The sequence below is a fragment of the Triturus cristatus genome, chromosome 2_1 (assembly GCF_964204655.1).
Source record: "Triturus cristatus chromosome 2_1, aTriCri1.1, whole genome shotgun sequence".
NCBI classification, from domain to species: Eukaryota; Metazoa; Chordata; class Amphibia; order Caudata; family Salamandridae; genus Triturus; species Triturus cristatus.
The window spans coordinates 369,896,541-369,921,060 of NC_140581.1; the positions used below are offsets into that span (position 1 = coordinate 369,896,541).

Sequence of the window (24,520 nt, forward strand, 5' to 3'; positions counted from 1 at the left end):
TTCAACGAAGACTGTGTATGCCGGAAGCTGGGACAAGTTTGAGACTTGGCGCAGTGCCCGTCAGTTGGATCCATTGCAGGTAAAATGTTGAATGTGTTGTTGCTTACTTTGTTTTTAGCCTGCAAAGACTTGCTCCGAGCACAATTAAAGGTTAGCTGTCTGCCCTTTTGACCCTTCTACATCTACCGAACCAACTGTCCTTATTCAAATCACCATTTGTAATGAATTTACTGAAAGGTTTATAACATATTTCCACCTACGCCCTTTGTGATGCCTCTGTGGGACTTATATCTGCTTCTACATTTCTAATGTGTATCAATTTTGTCCCAGGCACAGTTGTCTATTTCACCTATTCACCATAAAGACAGTTTTCCTGGCTACAATAACATCTTCACCACAGGTGAGTGAACAGCTGGCCATTTTGGTCCAGCCTCCCTACAGCACTTTTGTTCTGCACTAAAGTGTGTTAAGGACTAGAACTGCATTCCTACCAAAGATGGTGACACCTTTTCATGTTGGGAGCAGCTATCATGCTTCCAACCTTCTTTGTTTTAACTCAGCCCTCAAAAGAGGAAGAGAGACACAATAATTTGGACCCAAATCGACACTTAGATTTTTCATTGATCAAACCAAAGAACTTCGAGTGGGTGAACAGATCTTTGTGATATAGGGTGGGTGAACAGACCTTTGTGGGATTCCCTGGTGTGAAAAAAGGCAAAGTGGTGCAGAAAAAGAACATCTCTCATTGGATAGTTTTCTGCATTAAGATCTGCCCATCACTGGCTAAGAAGCAGCCTCTAGAATGTCTTAGGGTCCACTCTACTAGAGCCAAAGCTGCTACCATCACATTGGATTGCTAAGTGCCTGTCCTGGATATTTGCCAGGCAGCTATGTGGGTGTCAATGCACATGTTTATGAAGCACTACTGTATCAACCATCAAATCTGTCGAGGTGGGCATTTTGATCTGTCCAGCAAGACTTTTTAGTTTGAGCCATTCCACAGACCTTCCACTTTTGGAGGTACTGCTTTATGGTTACTGTTATATCCTGCTAATGTTAATACAATGCCATTCTACCACAAGTGGAATGTTAAGGTGATGATGCTGTCAGAATGTTGGGGATCTGTCAGAGAAGTCACAGTTGACTGGGCTGAGCTGCCTGCTGGCTGCTCCTGGTGGGGTCTTGTACTGGTCTCCCTCTGGACCTGAACTGATCCTCATCTGGTCCTGTTCTTATCTACCTGTGATCTTGTACCATCTTCTAATAAACCTACTTAAATCATCACAACAGAGTGGACCTGATTACTACAATTTTTTGGCGACGAATTGAATTGAAAGGACCTACTTCTGTCACCTCAAGCAACTTCAATTTCAAGCAACTTCAATTTCAAGCAACTTCAAAAATACATCATCCTCCAGCAACTCAATTCAAGTTATCTCAACTGGCATCCTGACCCCACCAGTGACCTCCCACCGGTCGCCCACTAGCAGTCTGCCAGTTGTTCCTGTGAGGAAAAGCGCCTGGGGAGATCTACTTCTGCAGCTGCCCATTCAGTCTTGGGCGTCTACTCTCCAGAGCTATTGCTTCACGTCTTTTGCTGTGCCTTCATGCGAGGGTAAGCCTACTCAAGTCAGTGGAAATGCTGTGCCTTCAGTGAGGGTAAGCTTAACACTTCTCAATCTTGCCAACGTCTGTATCTACTGTCCTGCTTTACTGACAGTTCCTGTTCCTCTGTGAACCTGCCAACGTATGCGTCTGGTGTGGTCATCCTTGCCTGCTGTTCCTACAGTTCGTGAATAGTACTATTTTTCTTACGCATGCAGCACCTCAAGCATCCCAAAAATTAGTTTGTGTGTCTCCACAGCGTGTCAACATAAAGGAACTAGGATGCTATTGTTGTCTCTACAGCATCTGTTTCTTATCTAGCTCAAACCATCTTTGTCTATGTTCACAGCGGTAATTATATACTGTGTTATTTTGAAGGCATGAAGTGAGGTGTTGCTATTTTGCCTCTACGATCTTTTGTGTCACCAGCAGCTTTTAAAATGGCATCTTTTGGCTCTGTTTTCAGCTTCACGCTATCTGTGCCATAGATACTCAAAAATAACGGCCATTTCTCTACAAGCGCGAGCCATACCTTTTGCATGAGGCCTCACGAGCGTTTTCTCCTCGTCTTTTTCTCCTGTGACGTGACGTGATGCTTTCTTCGAATCAACACTGCTGCCAGTATAATTCACTGCACGGTTATGCCAGGAGCCATCCGGCGCGGCGTCACTGTGCGTGCCGCCATTTTGTGGTTGGTGGCTAATATGGTTTACAGTACAATATGCCTATGGATCCAACGCGAGTTTTGCCAACCACGTTTTTTTTTATATATATGAACTTTATTGCACATTTCACTGGAGATAAACGCTGGCTCACAGACAACCATCTCGTACTTCGTGTCAACATTGAAAGATGTCGAGTACATCCTCCGTTTTATCAGTCCTCCTTTTCAAGTCACCGGACATTTGACACCGGCTTATGTTTTGTAGTCCGGAGTCATCCCATCGAGGTCAGAGAACACTCGCATCAAGTTTGGGGACACTTTTATTTTTTTTTTCTGCTAAGACTAATACCTTACGTTGGAAAAGCTTTTAATTTTCATTGTGTCTCAAGTGCAGTTTTGGTTTGTCCAACTTCAGTTTAATTCTAATATTACAATGCTATCTAGTGGCCATCTATCTCATGTGCAGCAGCATTTTCTAATTTTCAGTTTGAACACTCGTTGGTCTGTTTTGTTTTCAGCAGCGCAAATGGAGTCTATGACTGTGTGAACATGTCTTCATGAAGTGTCACGATCTGTCCCACGATTGTCTGTTATTTCGGTGACAGGCACACCAGTGACTTTAACATTATACTTCTGTTATGGTGCAGTTTGTTGGGATTCAAATGTTTACTTGTACATGTTTTTTGGTAACATTTCTCTCACACAGTAACATCTACGTTGGCAGCAAGGTTATCTCTGTATTCACCTGATTTTCTAAAGCTAGGTATATTTTCATAAGGTAACAATGTTTGTTTATTTCTAATTTTATGCATACTGCTATGTCGCTGTTCATGCATTATTTTAGTACTCTTAGCCTGTTTACCTGTCTACAAGGTGCGTTTATGTAAAGGTTACAGTCCTTTCGCATTAATCAATTTGCGGGTTCCTACCCGTACGGTTTCTACTGTACCTGTCTACAAGGTGTGTGTTTATGCGAAGATTAGTCTTTTCGCATTTGTCTAGTTGCGGGTTCCTACCCGTAAGTTTTCAAGTGTACCTGTCTTCAGGGTCACCCATGCAAAGGTTTCAGTCCTATTGCATAAGTGCGGGTTCCCACCCAAACTCTGTCATTTCTACCCTTTTATAGGGATCACATGCGAAGGTTACAGTCCTTTTGCATTACCAGGGGTTCTTACCCAAACATTCCTTTCATTGATTGGAATATGTCATGAGTACCTACTCATACGTGCTACATTACTTCAGTGCACTGTGTGGCTTTTCCACACAAAGTTTGTTTTTACACTTATATGTGTATGGGAAGCGTTCCCAGTTTGGTGCACAAGTCATCTCTTTCCCAAGAGATCAGTCGTGGGTTCTCACCCATGCAGTTTAGTTCACATACTTAGCTTAGGTTTATACCTTATTTCAATGCTTTTCATATTTTCATTGCTAAGTATGTTTGATAAAGATGACTCCAGGCAGTCTCACATTACCACAGTATGTTCTGTTGATATTATATTTTATTGCTGTTTTTGCACTGCTATTTTTGCATTACAATTTTGTCATTGCTTTAAGATAGTGGTGTTTAGATGAGGAATTATCCTTATATTTTTTCCTCAATTTTCTTGTTTCTTTTTTCTTTTCTGTTTCCTTCTGAGTTCTTCTTCTTGTGTCTCTTGTGGATTCTGGACTTTCTTTTGTTTTTCTGTCGTGTTATCTTCCACTGCGTTTGTCGCTATCTGTTGCCTTGTGTTCTTTTCGTTTTCCATTTTCAGCCTCCATTTCATTCCTGTTCTGGCCAGTGGGTATGTTTTGGGGCAGTCTGTTGCGTTTTCTTTTATCCTTTTCTCTTACGTTGTTGTTTTTTTTTTTCTTCTTCGCTGTTGTGTAAGAAGGGAGGATGGTTTCTATGTTTGATTCTTCTGTTTGATTCTTCTCTGTTTCTTAATTTCTCTCTGTTTGCTTTTCTCTATGGTTGTTCTCACACTGCTTTTCTCATGATCGTTGTTCTCCTTGTTTTTGTATAATCACTTTGCTTTCACTTTCTCAGGTTTTTCTGTTCAGTTTCTAGTTTTTTTGTTTTCCGTAGGAGAAAGGGGGATATGTTATATCCTGCTAATGTTAATACAATGCCATTGTACCACAAGTGGAATGTTAAGGTGATGATGCTGTCAGAATGTTGGGGATCTGTCAGAGAAGTCACAGTTGACTGGGCTGAGCTGCCTGCTGGCTGCTCCTGGTGGGGTCTTGTACTGGTCTCCCTCTGGACCTGAACTGATCCTCATCTGGTCCTGTTCTTATCTACCTGTGATCTTGTACCATCTTCTAATAAACCTACTTAAATCATCACAACAGAGTGGACCTGATTACTACAGTTACTTACATTCAGTGATTCATTTTCTGGTGGATACTGAATTGAACCACAATTTCCTCACCTACCTCCCACCTCCAAGTTCTGTGGTATGGTCTCTTCCATCTTAAAACATTCCAAACTAGGAATCTGCACACTTGCTCATTAAAATTGGCAGTGGGTTGTGCATCTGAGTGCCTGGAAGAGTTCCTCAGAGAAACTGGTTGGTGTTTATATGTAGCTCCATTTGTCCCTTCCCGAGTGGAATGGTGTTGGCATGGAGTCACATGTCGCTACCTATTGGTGTGTAGGAGCATTCCTTTCTAGTTTTTCCCCCGTTATAGTTAGTTCAGCTAACTATAACTCGCTCGACCGCAATCCACTGCTGATGACGTCGCATATTACATCACTGTATTCACTAAGATACTGTTAATAAGTCAGTTATACAATACATTTTACAAAAAAAACATCCATTTAGACACTTATTTACCCATTTATTCTTCCATTAACCTTTAGATATACATATATAAAAAATATTTTTTTTCAGAAAGACACATATTCACTGGATGATGTCATCAGTGATGTAATTTGAGATGTCATCAGTGATGTCATGAGTGATGTCACTGACCATGTCATGAGTGAGGTAATATGCGATGTCATCAGCAGTGGATTGCGGTTGCGCGAGTTATAGTTAGCTGAACTAACTATAATGGGGGAATTTCAATGGTTTTTTACGAGTGAAATGTCCAGCTAACTATAACATGTGTGAAACCTATGGTTTTTTCAGTGAATTTGCAAGGTTTTTTAAATGCTAATTCCTAACTATAACGTGTGTGAAACCTATGGTTTTTTTTGTGAATTTGTAAGGTTTTTTAAATGCTAATTTATGTATGTATTATCATATTTTTAATATATTTATTTTACAATAAACTACCTATGTATATAGTTATAGATTGACTGTATCCTTTAATATGGAATGGCTCAGCTCTTTTATTTTGAATTTGGATAAAGTTGAACAGCATAGTTAATATCTTCTATAAACTTATAAACAGTTTAAAATGTTTTTTTTTTTAAGTGTTTTTCACCGTGCGCGCACCGCGATTTTTTGAAAAATAAATAAAATGTTTTTTTCACCATTCGGGGTCCTTCAAAGGCTAGGGGGTCAGGAACTCTCTACCCTGCCCCCTTTTCACGTTCTCCACCTTTCTTTTTCACTGCCACACACAAAATGGCGTCCGACACTTCCTGATTTTGACCGATTCGTATGTTTACTGACATCTAACCACCAATCAGAATTACGCACGGTGCGCGCATATAGATATTTATGTACTTTTAACTGCAATTTTCTCAGAAACTACTGAAAAGATTGACACCATATATGCAAAAGGCACATGCTTGACCTGAGGACTACCTCTTTGCCAAATTTCAAGTAATTCTGTTCAGCCATTCGGGCTGTACCTTCGACTAAAGGTCCTATGGGAAAATGCATGGGGAAAATGTGTTTTGGAACCCCCCTTTTTTCTCAGCCCCCGCTTGACGAATCACCCCGAGACTTTCAGGGTAGGAGCTGAGCGGAGCGCCCCATTAGTTTTGGAAATTTCGCGAGGATTCGTCAACAGGCGCCAAAGGTATTCAAAATAGGACCAAGTTCCCATAGGAAATCTGAAAATTCTAACTATAACTATCTACTGGCGACCGCCAGTAGATAATATATATATATATATATATCAATCACAAAGTTTCCTATGGGAAATTGATTTTTTTACTCTTATTTTTTTAATTTCTCAAAATCTACTGAATGGATTTACACCATTTTAAAAAAAAGGTCGCTTTTTGAACCAAGCTCTACCTTTCTGCCAAATTTGGGGTAATTTTGTTCAACAGTTCGGGCTGTAGCTCGTTGCAAATATCCTATTGAAATTAACATGGGGAAAACGCATTTTGGGACCCCCCTTTTTTCTCAGCCCCCCTTGACGAATCACCCCCAAACTTTCAGGATAGGAGCTGACCTGGATAGACTTTTTTGGGGAGAATTTCGCAAAGATTTGTCAAATGACGCCAAAGTTATTAGCAAATCAAAAAATGCTTTTCCTATGGAAACTAGGTTGTAACTATAACTACCTACTGGCAACCGCCAGTAGGAAGTGTATGTATATATGTGTGTGTATATATATATATATATACATACATACATACACTTCCTACTGGCGGTTCATTTTTGAGATATTAAAGGTCGTGCCTAACTCCTGAGCATGAGCTTTCCTCTGATTGGCTGCTAACACTTCAAAGCAGGAAGTGTCCTCTGATTGGCTGCTAACACTTCAAACCAGGAACTGTTATCAGCCATCTTGTGCCTCGCATCGAGTGAAAATATAAAAGAAAGGTTCCGGGGGCAATTTAATATAGCTGAGCTCTGTGTAATGATGATTTGGACGCAGTGAAGGTTTAAGATTTATTAACAATAAAGGAGAAACAGGTGAGCGCCAGGCAGCACGACTTCCACTCAGGACACCAGTAGGAAGATAAGCCTTTCACGCTCCCTGTGTCCACCCTCACCACTTCGCAGCTATGCCTTTAGAAGCCAGTCCGTCGGCGCGCAGCTGTCTACCTTTGCGAGCTAGTACGCTGCTGTGCCTCTACCTCTGCTAGCTACTATGCTGCTGTTCCTTTGGGAGCGGACAGCTCGTAGTTCTGCCTCTGTAAGTTGAGTGGATGGGCCGCAATTGTCGCTCTGCGAGCCTGGGTACGAACAGTTCATAAGTCACATTATATGAGCATTGAAAAGCCATTTTGTGATCCAGTCCGTCAGCTGGCATCTGTCCGAGGCATTTCTGTAAACATACCGGAGCTCTTTCTGTGAGAGATACCCCTTTTACGCTGCGTCCCCCCACATTAGCAGGTAACGCACCCTCTTCCCACATCACCAGCATACCCCCAACAACCTTCTTGGACCCGGAAGTGTCCCTCTACGAACTATTAATAAAAAGATGCTTGTGAGGTTGGAGAAATAGGAATCTTAGTCATGTGAAGATTTACATATAAAACATTTTATTAAAACAAAACAACCACAAATAAAACTATGTACAGCCGTGGCGTGTCATTGCTGGTCCATTTGTGATTCACAGCCTGCAAGACAAAAAGAAAGATAGTGCACCATGCGTCCAGCAAAGGAGATAGAGAGAGAGAGAAAGAGTGAGAGAGAGGAAGAGCGAGAGGAAGAGAGAAAGAGTGAGAGAGAGAGGGGAAGACAGAGAAAGAGAGATAGAGTAAGCGAGAGAAAGAGTAAGATACAAGGAAGAGAGAAAGAGAAACAGTGTGAGAGAGAGGAAGACAGAGAAAGAGAGAGAGAGGAAGAGAGAGAGAAAGTGAGAGAGGAAGAGAGAAAGAGTGAGAGAGAGGAAGACAGACAAAGAGTGAGAGAGAGAGGAGAAAGAGTGAGAGAAAAAGAGAGAAAGAGTAAGATACAAGGAAGATAGAAAGAGAGAAACAGTGTGAGAGAGAGGAATAGAGAGAGATAAAGAGTGAGAGAGAGGAAGAGAGAAAGAAAGAATGAGAGAGAGTAAGAGACAGAGAAAGAGAGGAAGTGTGAGAGAGAGAAAGTAAGAGTTGGAGTGTTGACTCTGGAGAAAATCTTTGCAGCTCACCTTTGTGCCACCGGTGTGTTTCCAACCACGTGCCGGGAGATAGTACAGCCCTCAAGTATAGTGATCTGAAAGATAGTATAGAATTAGTAATTGCAGAGTACATACAACTGCACACGCGTAATTCTCTGTTTCGCTAATGTGCAATGAGGCTGGTGCCCCCATCCACTCCCACTGCTCGGAGGTGTCTGTGCGCTCTTGTGCACCCAGACTGCTGCACACTATCCACTCCCACTGCCCATAGGTGACTGCCCGCTGCTGCGGGAAGAAGTCTCTCTGCTCACCTTCCGCCTCCGGCGTGTGTGTAAGAGGGTCCACCACATGCCAAAGCAACTTTGTCATGCGTTCAGGACGGCCACGCATCATTGCAGATTTTTTGCGCGTTCAGCTTTGGTGGTGTTGGGGGGGGGATGTGATTCACAGCCTGTTAGATAAAAAGCAAGATAAGATTGTGCATCATGCGTCCATCAAAGGAGAGACGAAGAGAGAAGGAAAGAAAAAAAGAGTGAGCAAAAGACAGAGAGAAACAGTGAGAGTGAGAGAAAGAGAGAGAGGAAAAGAAAGAAAGTGAGAAGACAGAGTGAGAAAGACGAAGAGAGAGAGAAACAGTGAGAGAGAGGAAGAGAGAGAGAAAGGGTGTGAGAAAGAGGAACAGAGAAACAGAGAGAGCGGAAGAGAGAGAGAGAAAGAGACAAACAGTGTAAGAGGAAGAAGGAGATGGAAAGAGTGTGAGGGAGAGAAAGTAAGAGATGAGGAGGGTCACTGAATGCCCACACTGTGTACAAAACCGTCACGGCTTACCTTTACACCACTGCTCTGTCTCCAACCACGTGCCGCGACCTAGTGAAACTCTCAAGCTCCCACATCTGAAAGATAGTACAGAATTAGTAATGGCAGTGCAGGGTTGGATTAGGATTCAAAATCCACATTTGCATATTGCCTTTCCTCAAAACACTGCTTTGGCAAAATTTTATTTAAAAAGGGGGAGGGGGTGGGGAGATACAAAATGCACGGATTTGTTTACATTGGTGACTTAAAAACAAGTGAGGTCACTTCTGCTCAGGCCCCCTGCCCTGCTAGGTCTGCATACATTAATGGGCGGCCCTGCGAGAGAAAAAGTGACACCTCTGCCTGTTGCTAAACATGAGGTAATGAAGCCCATATGCCTCCAGAAGGGCCATTCAGACACCCACTGGGCCGCTGACTGTTGCCAAACAACAGCGACACTGCCCAAATCCGCCCCCCAGACTGCTCCAAAAAGCAGCCCACAGTTGGAACTCAGCACCGGCTCCTCGGGCATTGCACCAGTGCCGGCATTACCAATCCGACACTTTGGCAGAGTATATACGAGTGCGTGCGCCTAAATTGCTCTGCCGTCTTTCGCATTCAGGCTGCTGTATCCCATCTACTCCTGCCACCCAGAGGTATCTGTCCGATGCTGCGCACCAAGGCCTCACTGCTCACCTTTTCGCGGTCACGGCACCCTCCACATCATGCAACTCTGTTCTGCAAGCTAATAGGTCTCACATTTGGTACTAAGTCTTGATATCGCTATGGCAGAGGACATACTAGTGCACCTATCATCATCACAGGTTGTACACCCACTCAGTGCTTGCGGTGCTTCTTTACTCAGTGAGAAGTGAGGCCATGCACGTGGCGGTAGTCCCTCGCTGTTGGGCTCAGGCCTACATTGCGGTGCAGCAGAGCACACAAAACATCAAGTGTCCGGACCACCGGGACGAGCCATCACCATGGCGGTGTGATTGTGCCGGCCACAGTGCATGTGTTGCGAGCAACTCTAAAATGGCGTAGAGCACGTGCGGCTGGTCTTTTTTATTAGTAGGGTCACGTGTCATGGGTGTGGTGTGGGTGTATACCAGCCGTTAGGGAGTGGCTGTGGCATCAGTGTTGCCTGATTGGGCTAGATCACGCACAATTGGGCTATATTTTGCTGGTTGTGTGGTAAAGTTTTGGTTTGTGCTATTTGCTAGATTATAAATATATATACAGCGCTCCATCAAAGGAGTATGTTAAAGCGCTTTATTAGACAAATATTTACTTGGCATCCTGCTGCAACATCAATTCCAATGCATTCACTGCCTGCTTGACACTGTCCCTGCCCCTCCTTCCCTAAAGTAGCCATAATGGGCTACTTTGGGCTACTTTTTGGTTGGCCTTGCACTATAGAAAGCTTTAAAAATCTGACAGCACTGGATGCGGGTGTCCGTGTTGGAGTGCTACCGTCACCCGGGTTGCAAAAGCCAAAGTGTCACTCTGTGGGCCAAGTCCAACAATATGGCCAACATGGAAGGTACGGGGAATTACTGACCCTATATTCATCCATAGTTCCACACAAGAAAGATGGTGGACATGAGACATCTGTGTGGATATGAATGTTTATTGCACATTCAGTGGAGTGTTGCAGCTGTAGCAGTACAGGGCCATGGAAAGTTGAAGTTTCAGTTTTTGGCACATGGAGGGCAGCCAATTAGAGACAAGCTCGTCGGAGTTAGGCTGCGCCAACATATGTACTGATACAATCACTGCGATGATCCTCACGCACTTATAAATTCACTATACACTCTGCTTGCTGTACTCTAATGATGCAGTCTCTACGTACGTACTTGTACAATGACCGAGACAAAGTTACATAACTAAAGTTTTCCCCCACTGTCAAAGTTAAGATGGTTGCATACGCTGTCCAGAGTACTATGTAATGTGGTAGGGCCTAGGGGCAGCATGTTGCATACATAATGAACACACGGACACAGATAGATAGTGGAACTGGGTACGGGCAGGTGCGCTCAACTCCTTTTTATTACCAGGGTCACATGTCTAGTGACGTCTGTGGTGGATGCGTGTGGGGTGATTGTAAGTCAACCCTCCGGGAATGGTTGGTGTTGGCAACAAGTACAACAATAATCATTGGATCAGACACAGAGTTTCAATCATAAAGGGTCAATGATTTGTGCTGCACTAAGGTACGGGTACCAGATATGAAATCATACAGAAAAGATTCTATCATAAAGGGTTCATGACTTGTGATACACTGAGATAGGACAGCAGATGTGAAATTATACACAAAATATTGTATCAGAAAGGGTGCATGAGTTGTGCTGCTCTGAGATGGGGACATCAGAAGCATTTAGCGTCTGCGCAGCCAGCTATGACGCGTGGTGCGGGCGAGCCACAGAATCGCAACTCGATGTGAATTGTGAGCGGTGCTATCGCTAGTGTACATCAAAGGCAGTAGTCAGCTGAGACATCAAGGAATGTTTTTAGTCACTTCCTCTTGACAAAGTTCGAGGACATAGAGTACAATTCTCTCTAATAAATAAATCATGTTTCAATTTAAATTGTGATCTCTGCTGACCGCAGTGTAGGTGTATGGAACAAAAGAGGAAACATTTATGGAATACACTGAGGAAATCTTGGTTATTCTGAGTACAGTTGTAAAGTATGGAATTCTGAAGCCAGAATCTGAACTGGTCGTTCATCATATTGTCTACCTTTTTCAGTAGGGAAGAGCTGTGGAAAACAATGAGCTTCCAAACTTGTTTCCCACACACTCATGGGAGTTCGTTTTGCTTTTTTCATCTGGAACAATTCAATAGTATGTCCTATCAGTTCTTTTGAATGTAGAGGATGTATAGTATAATGCTAATAAATTTCTTCTTTTCTTGAATTGTCCACTTGAAATATGTGTTTTATCTTCTAAAGTTGTTTCTTCTCCTTCTACATTTACAATGTTATAGTAAATATTGTTTTGCACCAGATATAATGTAGCCTTTTGGACTTTCGTGACATGTACTAACTCTTGCCATATTTTCTGACTCTTTGTGGGTATACCATTAACAAGAATGAACTACAGGTTCAGTATCGTCTCTTTCTACACTAACAGTTTTAACATTTTTCTTAAAATCTAAAGGTAAATACGCAACTCTTCCTTTTAAACCTTTTTATAGATCTGTTGAAGGCAGCTTACCTGTTTTAGGCTGCATACGAATTATAGCCTGAAAAGGGTGCACAGATTGTATAAGGATGGCCTTAGACATATTTAAATCTGTAAGTTTAGGAGGTATAGCAACTAATTCTAAGTCATTATGGACAGCTCTAGCTTTCATTTTGTTTTGTTCTAATTTATTGTAACAATATTTACAAATACATTGTACAGTACATAACTTAAAACAAGCTTCCACAAACAGATAAAAACGAAAGTCTTTCTATTTATCATTGTTATCCTTTTCACAAACACATCTACATTCCTAGATTGAATTTTATAATGAGTACGTCGAGAACAAATACTAACATAGTTGGGATTTTCATCAGAAACTACTTTAAACTTTGTTATTTCTTTTTCAAACTTCACATCAGTATTATCTTCCATCTCTTCTTCAACATGTACACTTATCAAACTGTTATTTTCTGTACACTTCTCTTGACTAGCAAAGAAACATAACTCTATATCATCACAAACTTGTTTTATATAATTTATTTTAAAACTCGATTTTGTGCCGCAGCAAGACCTAGACTTATCCAGATGATTCCTCTTGACTTTGAATATAAACTTGCAGATGTCTATCGATCCGAACATTCGTAGGATCCAATTTCTCGATGTGAAAGCATCTTCAAGCTGAAGCTGTACAATTTTTTGCTAAGTGTCTTCTCCTGTGAAATTTCTTCCCACATTTGTTTCAATTCTGTCTTCTCAGACTTGGTAATGTATGACGTGACATAGCGAGAAACAGCAAGTGAGTTATCTGCAACATATTGTATGTCCATATTTGCATTCCACATCTTCAAAATCACCGGATTGTAATCATTAATGTACTTCGATTCTTCTGTTCTTTTTATATTATAAGTATTTTTGGGTGATTTTTGAGGGATAGTATGCCTCACTGCTGACCTAAAACTGTTCACTCTTCCTTGAGATGACTTATGGTGCACTGAGTTCGTAGTACCTTTGGTGCTCAGCGTGTACGTACCCTGCGATGATGCGTGGTCCGGGAGGGCCGCATTTGGACCAATTTCTTTTGTCTATTGAATTCTGCCTCAATAAGGCCACGTGGCGATGACTTATGGTGCACTGAGATAGTAGTGATTTGGGAAAAAGGGGGTGGTGATGGACAGAGTTTCTGAATGATGCAGAATACTCTTACCAAGTCAAGAGATCATGGTTTTAATCCATCACCGTTTTTTAGCTCACTGCACCATCCCAGCTCAGAACCTGGCTACATGCAAATTAGTCTGTACCTGTCCCAGTGCATGATGGGAACAGGGCAAACCAAACTACCAAGCCAATTCTTATACTGGGAAGGAAACAAGCTTCCGGGGACCGGTTTCTGGCATCACAGCCTTCGTCGGCCCAGCTTGCCTAAATCCTGATGGTGCAATGAGCAAGGGACTCACGTCTGAGCATACCCTCCCACACTGAGTGTGGATAAAATCGATTTGGGAAAAAGGGGGTGGTGATGAACAGAGTTTCTGAATGATGCAGAATACTCTCACCAAGTCAAGAGATCATGGTTTTAATCCATCACCGTTTTTTAGCTCACTGCACCATCCCAGCTCAGAACCTGGCTACATGCAAATTAGTCTGTACCTGTCCCAGTGCATGATGGGAACAGGGCAAACCAAACTACCAAGCCAATTCTTATACTGGGAAGGAAACAAGCTTCCGGGGACCGGTTTCTGGCATCACAGCCTTCGTCGGCCCAGCTTGCCTAAATCCTGATGGTGCAATGAGCAAGGGACTCACGTCTGAGCATACCCTCCCACACTGAGTGTGGATAAAATCGATTTGGGAAAAAGGGGGTGGTGATGGACAGAGTTTCTGAATGATGCAGAATACTCTTACCAAGTCAAGAGATCATGGTTTTAATCCATCACCGTTTTTTAGCTCACTGCACCATCCCAGCTCAGAACCTGGCTACATGCAAATTAGTCTGTACCTGTCCCAGTGCATGATGGGAACATGGCAAACCAAACTACCAAGCCAATTCTTATACTGGGAAGGAAACAAGCTTCCGGGGACCGGTTTCTGGCATCACAGCCTTCGTCGGCCCAGCTTGCCTAAATCCTGATGGTGCAATGAGCAAGGGACTCACGTCTGAGCATACCCTCCCACACTGAGTGTGGATAAAATCGATTTGGGAAAAAGGGGGTGGTGATGGACAGAGTTTCTGAATGATGCAGAATACTCTTACCAAGTCAAGAGATCATGGTTTTAATCCATCACCGTTTTTTAGCTCACTGCACCATCCCAGCTCAGAACCTGGCTACATGCAAATTAGTCTGGACCTGTCCCAGTGCATGATGGGAACAGGGCAAACCAAACTACCAAGCCAATTCTTATACTGGGAAGGAAACAAGCTTCCGGGGACCGGTTTCTGGCATCACAGCCTTCGTCGGCCCAGCTTGCCTAAATCCTGATGGTGCAATGAGCAAGGGACTCACGTCTGAGCATACCCTCCCACACTGAGTGTGGATAAAATCGATTTGGGAAAAAGGGGGTGGTGATGGACAGGGTTTCTGAATGATGCAGAATACTCTTACCAAGTCAAGAGATCATGGTTTTAATCCATCACCGTTTTTTAGCTCACTGCACCATCCCAGCTCAGAACCTGGCTACATGCAAATTAGTCTGTACCTGTCCCAGTGCATGATGGGAACAGGGCAAACCAAACTACCAAGCCAATTCTTATACTGGGAAGGAAACAAGCTTCCGGGGACCGGTTTCTGGCATCACAGCCTTCGTCGGCCCAGCTTGCCAAAATCCTGATGGTGCAATGAGCAAGGGACTCACGTCTGAGCATACCCTCCCACACTGAGTGTGGATAAAATCGATTTGGGAAAAAGGGGGTGGTGATGGATGAGATAGTAGTACCTTTGGCGCTCAGCGTGTATGTACCCTGCGATGATGCGTGGTCCAGGGGGGGCCGCAATCGGAGCAATATCTTTTGTCTATTGAATTCTGCCTCAATAAGGCCACGTGGCGATGACTTATGGTGCACTGAGTTAGTAGTACCTTTGGCGCTCAGCGTGTACGTACCCTGCGATGATGCGTGGTCCGGGCGGCCGCAATCGGAGCAATGTCTTTTGAATTCTACCTTAATAAGACCACTTGGCGATGACTTGTGGTGCACTGAGTTAGTGGCACCTGTAGCACTCAGCGTGTGCACACCCTGCGATGATGTGTGGTCGGAGAGGGCCGCACTGGGAGCATTGTATCTTGCGTACTGGACTGCATCATCTGCAATCGCTACTCCATCTGAATTGTGATGCCTGTTGTACGCAGTGTAGATCAAAAGGCAGTAGTCTGTACAGACAGAAGTCTGCAGTGCTGTGCCACTGGGTTCGCAGGGGGCCTTTGTCGAGGAGACCCGCGGTCATGGCGGCAGCCACATGGCAGGGTAAGGTCCGCCGCTCTGGCAGACTCGTTGGTCTTCACAGTTCACAAGTGAGCCACGCTCAGAGCCCCGGCTTATTTATTCATACTCCTACGCTGGAGTGGTGTACGTTGGACCAGCCCACTGCGCTTCCGTTTCTAGGGGAGGACAACACAGCTACATGTCCGAGATCTTCCCCACTGCCTGAGGTAACATGGTTGCGTCTATTATGCACAACACTACAAGCACCAGCAGTATATGTACAGATGGAGAGGTTTATGCTCTGTATAGTGAGGTCTGTCCAGCACATCACCACTACACTTGGTATTGTGTGCATTATTATTATTGAAGGATGAGTTGTGTCCTTCACACATATTTGCTTGCCATATCTGCCAACATTCAAGTATTTGGAAGGTCCGCTGTCCTGTTCTGTGCTGCCACGGTGGTAGTAGGGAGGGGGGTGGTCCGGGGGGGACGTCCTGAGGCTGGTGGCAGTGAGTGTTGTGGCATTCATGGATGTTTGAGCTGCGTGATCAGTAACTCTATGACATATGTTGCGCTTCAGATGTGACTCTGGGCTGCAATCCCTTTCACAATGTAGGTAGTCGTCCTGGTTTATACCAGTAAAATGCAGATGTTAGATACCTACTGCAAACGTGGCTTATTCCCTGTTTTTGGTTCACACCCCAGATTTGGCTTCTCATTGAAAATATCGGTAACTGGTGCTTTTCTGTTAATTTTTGCACGGGAACGTCTGCTCTGTATATTATGACCGTTAGTTGTTGTTCTCATTTGTGACAATATTTTGGGGTGGAAGCTATTGCTGGAAAACTGGGGATATTGGCTGTTTTCACTAGGTTGACAATAAAGTGATAATTTAAAATCACTGAAAAAACTGTAGGTTTAAAGAAGAAAATAATTGGAAATTAGCATTTAAAAAACCTTTGAAATTCACTGAAAAAACCCATAGGTTTCAGGTACATTATAGTTACAAATTAGCATTTAAAAAACCTTTGAAATTTACTGAAAAAACCATAGGTTTCAGGGACGTTATAGTTAGTTGGACATTTCACTCATACAAAACCATAGAAATTCCGCCATTATAGTTAGTTGAGCTAACTATAAGTCGCACCCCCGCAATGCACTGCTGATGACATCACATATTACATCTTTCATGACATGGTCAGTGATATCACTGATGACATCACTGATGACATCTCAAATGACATCACTGATGACATCATCCACGTGACAATCTTATGCACCTCCTCACACCCTTATATAACCTTCGGTACACCCCCTGTAAAATGCAGACTACCATTTTCAAAACCATCGACACACCAATACCAGTTACTACAAACGCACTCACTAATTCCTAGGTCTATAGACACATGCACTCATTCATCCATACAACCATTCATACCTGCAGTCACTGATCAATACAACACTATAATATGCACTCATACACCTATACAGACACTCACACACCACCACTCATCCTTGTCAGTCATGCACTTATCCTAGTCAGTCATACAAAGAATCAATCACAGTTCCATTTACTCACCTACACAGTTATACACACACCACCTCATTTATTCATACAGATACCAACGCATACTTACTCTCTTATATAATCACTAATACAAGCATACACTCATCCATACAGCCACTCCCACAATCACTGACTCTCACGTATAGTCATGTATATACTCCAACTCTCACATACACTAACTAATCAATAACCCATAAAGACACCCGTGGAGCTACTAACCAACTGATGCAGCAGGTTATACAACAACAGACAGACTGATACAGACATTCACACAGTTTAGTCACTAACCAATTTATTCAGTAAAACACATTTAATCACTCACTTAAACAGTGAGTCATACATCTACTAAATCCTCCATCAGACACTTATACATCCACTCATTCTTCAATACAGCTTGGTATTTATATAATACATATTTAAATTTTAAAGAAAAACACATTCACTGGATGATGTAATCAGAGATGTCATCAGTGATGTCATCAGTGATGTCACTGACCATGTCATGAATGATGTAATATGTGACGTCATCAGCAGTGCATTGCGGGGGCGCGAGTTATAGTTAGCTCAACTAGCTATAGCGTCAGAATGTCTATGGTTTTGTATGAGTGAAATGTCCAACTAACTATAACGGCCCTGAAACCTATGGGCCCGATTCACAGAACAAACTTAAGACAAAATCCTAAACTTAGTACCATTTTGGTATTCACAGAATGCACTTACTACTTCTGGTATTCACAGAATGAACTTACTACTTTTGCGATTCACAGAATAAACGTACTACTTTTGCTATTCACAGAATGGATTTACGACTACTAACTTTACGTCCGCACTCGGGCTGGAAATTCCGGCCCGGAGGCGGAGCTTCCGGCTCAGAGGCGGAGCTTCCGGCTCGGAGGCGGGGCTTCCGGGCTGGAGGCGGAGCTTCCGGCTCAGAGGTGGAGATTTTGGCCATGGCTAAATCTCCGCCACTGGCCAAAATCCCCACCTCCGGGCCGGAAGCCCCGCCTCCGGCCCGAAAGCCCCGCCTTCGGGCCAGAAGCTCCGCCTCCGGGCCGGAAGCTCCGGCCCGAGTGCGGACGTAAAGTTAGTAGTCGTAAATCCATTCTGTGAATAGCAAAAGTAGTAAGTTTATTCTGTGAATCGCAAAAGTAGTAAGTTCATTCTGTGAATACCAGAAGTAGTAAGTGCATTCTGTGAATACCAAAATGGTGCTAAGTTTAGGATTTTGTCTTAAGTTTGTTCTGTGAATCAGGCCCTATGGTTTTTTCAGTGAATAAATATATATATATATATATATATATATATATATATATATATATATATATATATATCAAACACAAGGTTGCCCCAATGGAAGGCCTCACTCAAGGGGGTTTCACACTCGTTTGCCGCCGGCAGTGGCACCGTAGCCCGTCATGCTTTACTCCATCTCGTGCCAAAGGCGTTTCGGGCGTACCTCCTGCCCTTGGTCACTGGCTGAAACAACAGGAGACACAGGTTGATTACTTGCACGTGATTTATTTGGGGTCCCGTGATTTTGAGCAGTGAATTGAACGAGGGGGGCCTGAGCCGCAGGTATATATTGGTGTCATTGCGGCTCTCACCACGCTGTACTCTGCCCACTGGGGCTTGACATTTTAACAACGGGAAATACTGGCAACCACTGGGTAGTTGCACTTTGTCCAACAAGGAACTGCAAAGACCATAATGCTCCCTGATTACGCCCATTTGGGCGGGACTGAATTTCTAAATAAATCATGTGCAAGTAATCAGCCTGTGTCTCCTGTTTCAGCCAGTGATCAAGGGCGGAGGTACGCCCGAAACGCGTTTGGCACGAGATGGAGTAAAGCATGACGGGCTGCGGTGCCACTGCCGGCGGCAAACGAGTGTGAAACCCCCTTGAGTGAGGCCTTCCATTGGGGCAACCTTGTGTTTGATATATATATATATTCAATATGAAAATCTGATACGCAAATTGAGAGGCAGAAAAGACATTGTGATAAATATGTCGGATAAAGGTGGCAATGTTGTCATCTGGCGAAGGGAACAATACACACAGGAGGCCCACAAGCAATTGTTGGATAAAGACTGTTATTCGAAAACCACGCTAAATGAATATCATAAGGCCAAAGACATTATCAAAAAAGACCTCATGAGCTGGAAACGACAGGGGCTTATTTCCAGTCAGGAATTGAACTTTATGCTTAACGACTACCCCATCATCCCAACCCTGTACCTAATTCCTAAAGTACATAAAGAGATCAATCCCCCACCTGGCAGACCCATTATTTCGGCGATTGGGGGAATGAGGGAACATATTACTGAATATGTTGATTTCTTTTTGCAACCCTTTGTACAAGCACTACCATCATACATTAGAGATACAGGGGATTTCTTGAACAAAATTCAAAATGTAATATGGGAAGATGATTTCTAATTGGTGGTAATGGACATTGAGTCTTTATATACCAGCATTGACCATCATGCTGGACTGACAGCAGTAAAGCATTATTTGGATAATAGACCTCTGGGCCTGTACAACCACAACATTATGCTCTTAGAAATGGTCAAATGGTGTCTTTTTAACAACTTCTTCATGTTTGACAATACCGTGTACCGTCAGATACATGGTGTGGCTATGGGGGCCTGCTTCTCTCCCAGCCACGCGTGTTTACACGTGGGCTGGTGGGAGGAGCAGACCCTCCATGGCACCCTGGCCAGGATTGTTGACAAACACGTCTTGCATTGGCACAGATATATAGATGATGTTTGTTTATTTGGAAGGGGGACCGTGAAAGTGCTTTACTGTTCATTAATGAGCTCAACAACAACACTTGTAATCTCAAGTTCACCGCACTTATTAGTTCCTCCAAGGTTCCCTTTCTCGATACTACCATCTATATTAGGGACAATAGTCTCGAATCCACACTTTCAGAAAGCCAACAGCAGGGAATGCCACGTTGCATGCGACTAGCTCACACCCCAATCATCTAATTCGGAGCATCCCCTACGGGGGAACTCCTTAGATTGAAACGTATTTGCAGCACTAATGAGGAATTTATTAAATGCTCTGAACAAGCATTATCTAGATTCAGAGAAAGGGGATATAGCAGCAACATCCTCCAACAAGCCCAGGAGAAGGCGGCCCTCAAACCTAGAGAGGACCTCCTAGCTTCCATTAGGGACACCACGACACCTTTGACGAGCAGTACTGAGGACACCAATGTACCCCGTCTCATCACTGCATTTAACAAACAACACAATCAACTCAGAAGGATAGTGAATAACAATTGGCCAATACTGAGAACAGATGCAGTATTGGCACCCAGATTACCATCTACACCCACTATTACCTTCAGACGGGCGGTTTCAATGAGAAACCAGTTGGTTGTTAAGAATCCAGAAACTACAACTAAAACGAGCTGGTTGCAGCCCATTAAAGGTTTCTTTAAATGTGCATCATGCAGGGCATGCAAATTTGGAGTAAACACTACTCACTACAATTCTCCTTTTAGTCCCACACCAATTCGTATTGGGGGACATTACACTTGCCGCACTGAATTTGCAGTATATATTTTAACTTGCACCTGCGGTCTGAGGTACGTGGGCAGCACGAAACTGCAGGCACATGCCCGTATCTTGCAGCACCTTAGGGCTATCGTAAATAATGATCCCACCTATCCCGTGGCCCGCCATTTTAGAGCAGTTCACAACAACGACTTAAACTGTCTCTCTTACTTTGTAGTAGATGCAATTCCTAAATTAAAACATGGTGAAAATAGAGAACGCATGTTAAGACAACTGGAGACTCGGTTTATTATTGAGCTAGATAGTAAGACACCGCTGGGGCTCAATACAACGGAAGATCTGCACAACTTTTTATGATTCCTTCATTGATTTGATTTTGTCATATATATTTATTTGTCTGATATTCAAATGTATCTACTGTATTGTATTTTTCTTAATGTGCATTTATCAGGTTCCCTGTCTCCATACATGCATCCCCATCTTTTAGGATTCACTTTTAGGATATGTCCTTGGTCTCTTGAGTCCTGTTACTTAGATTTGGGCGTCACTGCAACCTCGCTTTCAGAGTTATTTGTCAAATATTGTTTTTAACACACATATCACTATTTAATGTTATTTATTTATGTGGTATTGCATTCTATCATGATGTTACATTCGAATGTATGTGCTTTATTGGCACTACATATTTTGCACATTTATTGCGTATTTGCACATTTACTTGCACTATTTGCACTTTATAATTCAATTTGCACTTAGACGCATTTTGCACTTATATTTGATCGCACATACACATTAAATAATTGATCAAATATAAATAATAAAATACAAAAAATATAATATCAACATTCACATTGATAGAAATCTACCTCAGAAAACACTTCTAAATGGATCGACATACAACTTTATTGAATACACAGAGTCCCTGCTTATGTGACAGGTCCTCAGATATATTCCCAGCAGTATTTGCACATGTAGTTTTATTTTTTTTATAGCTGGATGGTACTTACCTTGTATTATTCTGTAGGAGATCTGTTCCGCACGGTGTATTAGGTTTTCATGATCTTATTTTGGTAAAGAAACTGTTCCGTATGCTCTGAGTTTGTAAAGTGGATAGTATTCAGACTTTTAATTATGTATAAAACTCAGAGTGTAAGATCGGATATTTTATCAAACCTGTTTACGAACGTTTTATTTTTTATTTCGTGTAAACATAAGGATTGTTAGTTTTCTAGTGCAGGGCATTGCTTTCGCAATCTGTAGTATGTTCTTTATGTCTTTCCATCACGTGATATGGGTGTTTTCACTTTAAATACTGTCACACGCAAAGTTTGCTTCATGTGATCAAGGCCGTTTTCCGGCCGAAACGCATCATGACAGAGTAAAAGGGAGCTTTTAAATACTTTAAATAAAGAAGTATTCACCGACGAAGAGGAGTTCGTGCATTCTTCTTCCTGGGAGAAACTGACGAATGCTTCATGTTTGTATATATATATATATATATATATATATATATATATATATATATATATATATATATATATATATATATATATATATATATATATATATATATATATATATATACATACATATATATATATATATATATTATCTACTGGCGGTCGCCAGTAGATAGTTATAGTTACAACCTAGTTTCCATAGGAAATCTCAAAATTCTATTTTGAATAACTTTGGCGCCGGTTGACGAATCCTCGCGAAATTTTCAAAACAAATGGGGCGCTCCGTTCAGCTCCTACCCTGAAAGTCTCGGGGTGATTCGTCAAGCGGGGGCCGAGAAAAAGGGTGGGTCCCAAAACGCGTTTTCCCCATGCATTTTTCCATAGGACCTTTAGTCGCAGCTACAGCCCGAACGGCTGAACAGAATTACGTGAAATTTGGCAGAGAGGTGGCCATAAGGTCAAGGAAGTGCCTTTTGCAGGTCTGGTGTAAATCTGTTCAGTATTTCCTGAGAAAATAGCATTTAAAAGCATATCAATATCTATACGCGCGCACCGTGCGCGCACCCTGCCGAGCGAGCGCAATTCTGATTGGTTGTTAGATGTCGGTAAACATTCGAATCGGTCGAAACCAGGAAGTGTCGTCCGCCATTTTGTCTCTCGCAGTCTGAGGGGGTGAAAAAAAAAGGTGGAGAACGTGAAAAGGGGGCAGAGTGGACAGTTCCTGACCCCCTAGCCTTGGTCAGGGGGTCACAGAAGGACCCCCAAAGGAGAAAAAAACTATTTATTTTTTTTTAAATCGCGAGGTGCGCGCACGGCACGCACTGCGAACCGTGGGTGCTTGCGAAGTGCACCGTGCGCACACGGTGAAAAACCTGAAATTTTTTTTTTAATAAATACATAACTTAGCATTTAAAAAACCGTACAAATTCACTGAAAAAACCATAGGTTTCACACACGTTATAGTTACGAATTAGCATTTAAAAAACCTTGCAAATTCACTTAAAAAACCATAGGTTTCACACATGTTATAGTTAGCTGGACATTTCACTCGTAAAAAACCAATGAAATTCCCTCGTTATAGTTAGTGCAGGCAACTATAACTCACGCGAACGCAATCCTCTGCTGATGACGTCAGATATTACATCACTGATGACATATGTGTATTTATGAAAAATAAATATTTGTAATATATGTATAGCTAAAGATTAATGGAAGCAAGACATGGGTAAATAAGTGTCCAAATACAGTGATGTAATATCTGACGTCATCAGCAGAGGATTGCGGTCGCGTGAGTTATAGTTGCCTGCACTAACTATAACGGGGGAATTTCATTGGTTTTTTACGAGTGAAATGTCCAGCTAACTATAACATATGTGAAACCTATGGTTTTTTAAGTGAATTTGCAAGGTTTTTTAAATGCTAATTCGTAACTATAACGTGTGTGAAACCTATGGTTTTTTCAGTGAATATATATAGATATATAAATAATCTGTGAACTAATGGAAAGGCCAGTTAATACCAGATATCACAGTAACAAAGGATTATGGACCTTGTGGTCCTAATAAAGATTGATAAGAATTTACATACTAATGACAGTGGTGGAAAACGAGTACTATACATTGTAAGAATTAGGTTATGTTCAAGTAAATCAACCACTGGTCTGAATGTTTGATTTAGTAAAGACGCTTTGATATTTTGCAACTGTGACCTTAAAAACTTTGCATTGAGCAAGAGAACTGGTCCTTCTACTCTTTTTATATTTTATTCAAAAGGTTGAACGAACTGCCAGCGAGCTGCATTTGACAAAGGTTGATGAACCGAAACGCGTAATGCTGTCTATATTTAACTTACCTGAATAAAGCAACTTTGAGGAAGCACGCTTGGTGGGCCTGATTACATACACCGAAAGAGTGTGTGTTTTTCGTATGGAATATATATATATATATATATATATATATATATATATATATATATATATATCGTGAATTCCGCTGCAGGTTCCTTTCTCCCAATGTAACGGACACGGACCCAAACTGGTGCTAAAAAGTGTTTATTCCACCGTCGCCATTACGCGTTTCAGCTCCGCAAAGCCTTGATCACATGACATGGTAGCCTCATTGCGTGTCTAATTTAAAGTGATACACATACATTTCCGGGAAGTCACATGGTCATAGATGCAGAAAACAGACTTCATTGTACCATTGTGTATCCATTGTGAATGGCGTGTTTTAAAACATAATGTTTTGAAATATGCATATATATATATATATATATATCCAACATCTGAGTTAAGCCCCAATGAGAGAAACCACAGTTGCGTGTTCATCTTCACATTTTAATGAGGAAAGCTTTG

The 24,520-nt window shown here is 42.3% G+C and overlaps 1 protein-coding gene and 1 long non-coding RNA gene across 5 annotated transcripts in view; one reads left to right on the forward strand and one right to left on the reverse strand.

The window, feature by feature from the left end:
• IL31RA (interleukin 31 receptor A) overlaps positions 1 to 24,520 on the forward strand; it is a 1,058,288-nt gene that overhangs the window by 421,470 nt on the left and 612,298 nt on the right. The gene's annotated exons all lie outside the window — the stretch shown is intronic.
• The window catches only part of LOC146865322 (uncharacterized), a 120,396-nt gene continuing 103,558 nt past the window's right edge, over positions 7,683 to 24,520 (reverse strand). Inside the window, exons 2-5 of the long non-coding RNA XR_014970074.1 lie at positions 9,041 to 9,105; positions 8,524 to 8,663; positions 8,243 to 8,307; positions 7,683 to 7,724 (exon numbers count right to left, since the gene is read on the reverse strand). This is a non-coding gene — a long non-coding RNA (uncharacterized LOC146865322). The remainder of the gene's footprint in view (positions 7,725 to 8,242; positions 8,308 to 8,523; positions 8,664 to 9,040; positions 9,106 to 24,520) is intronic.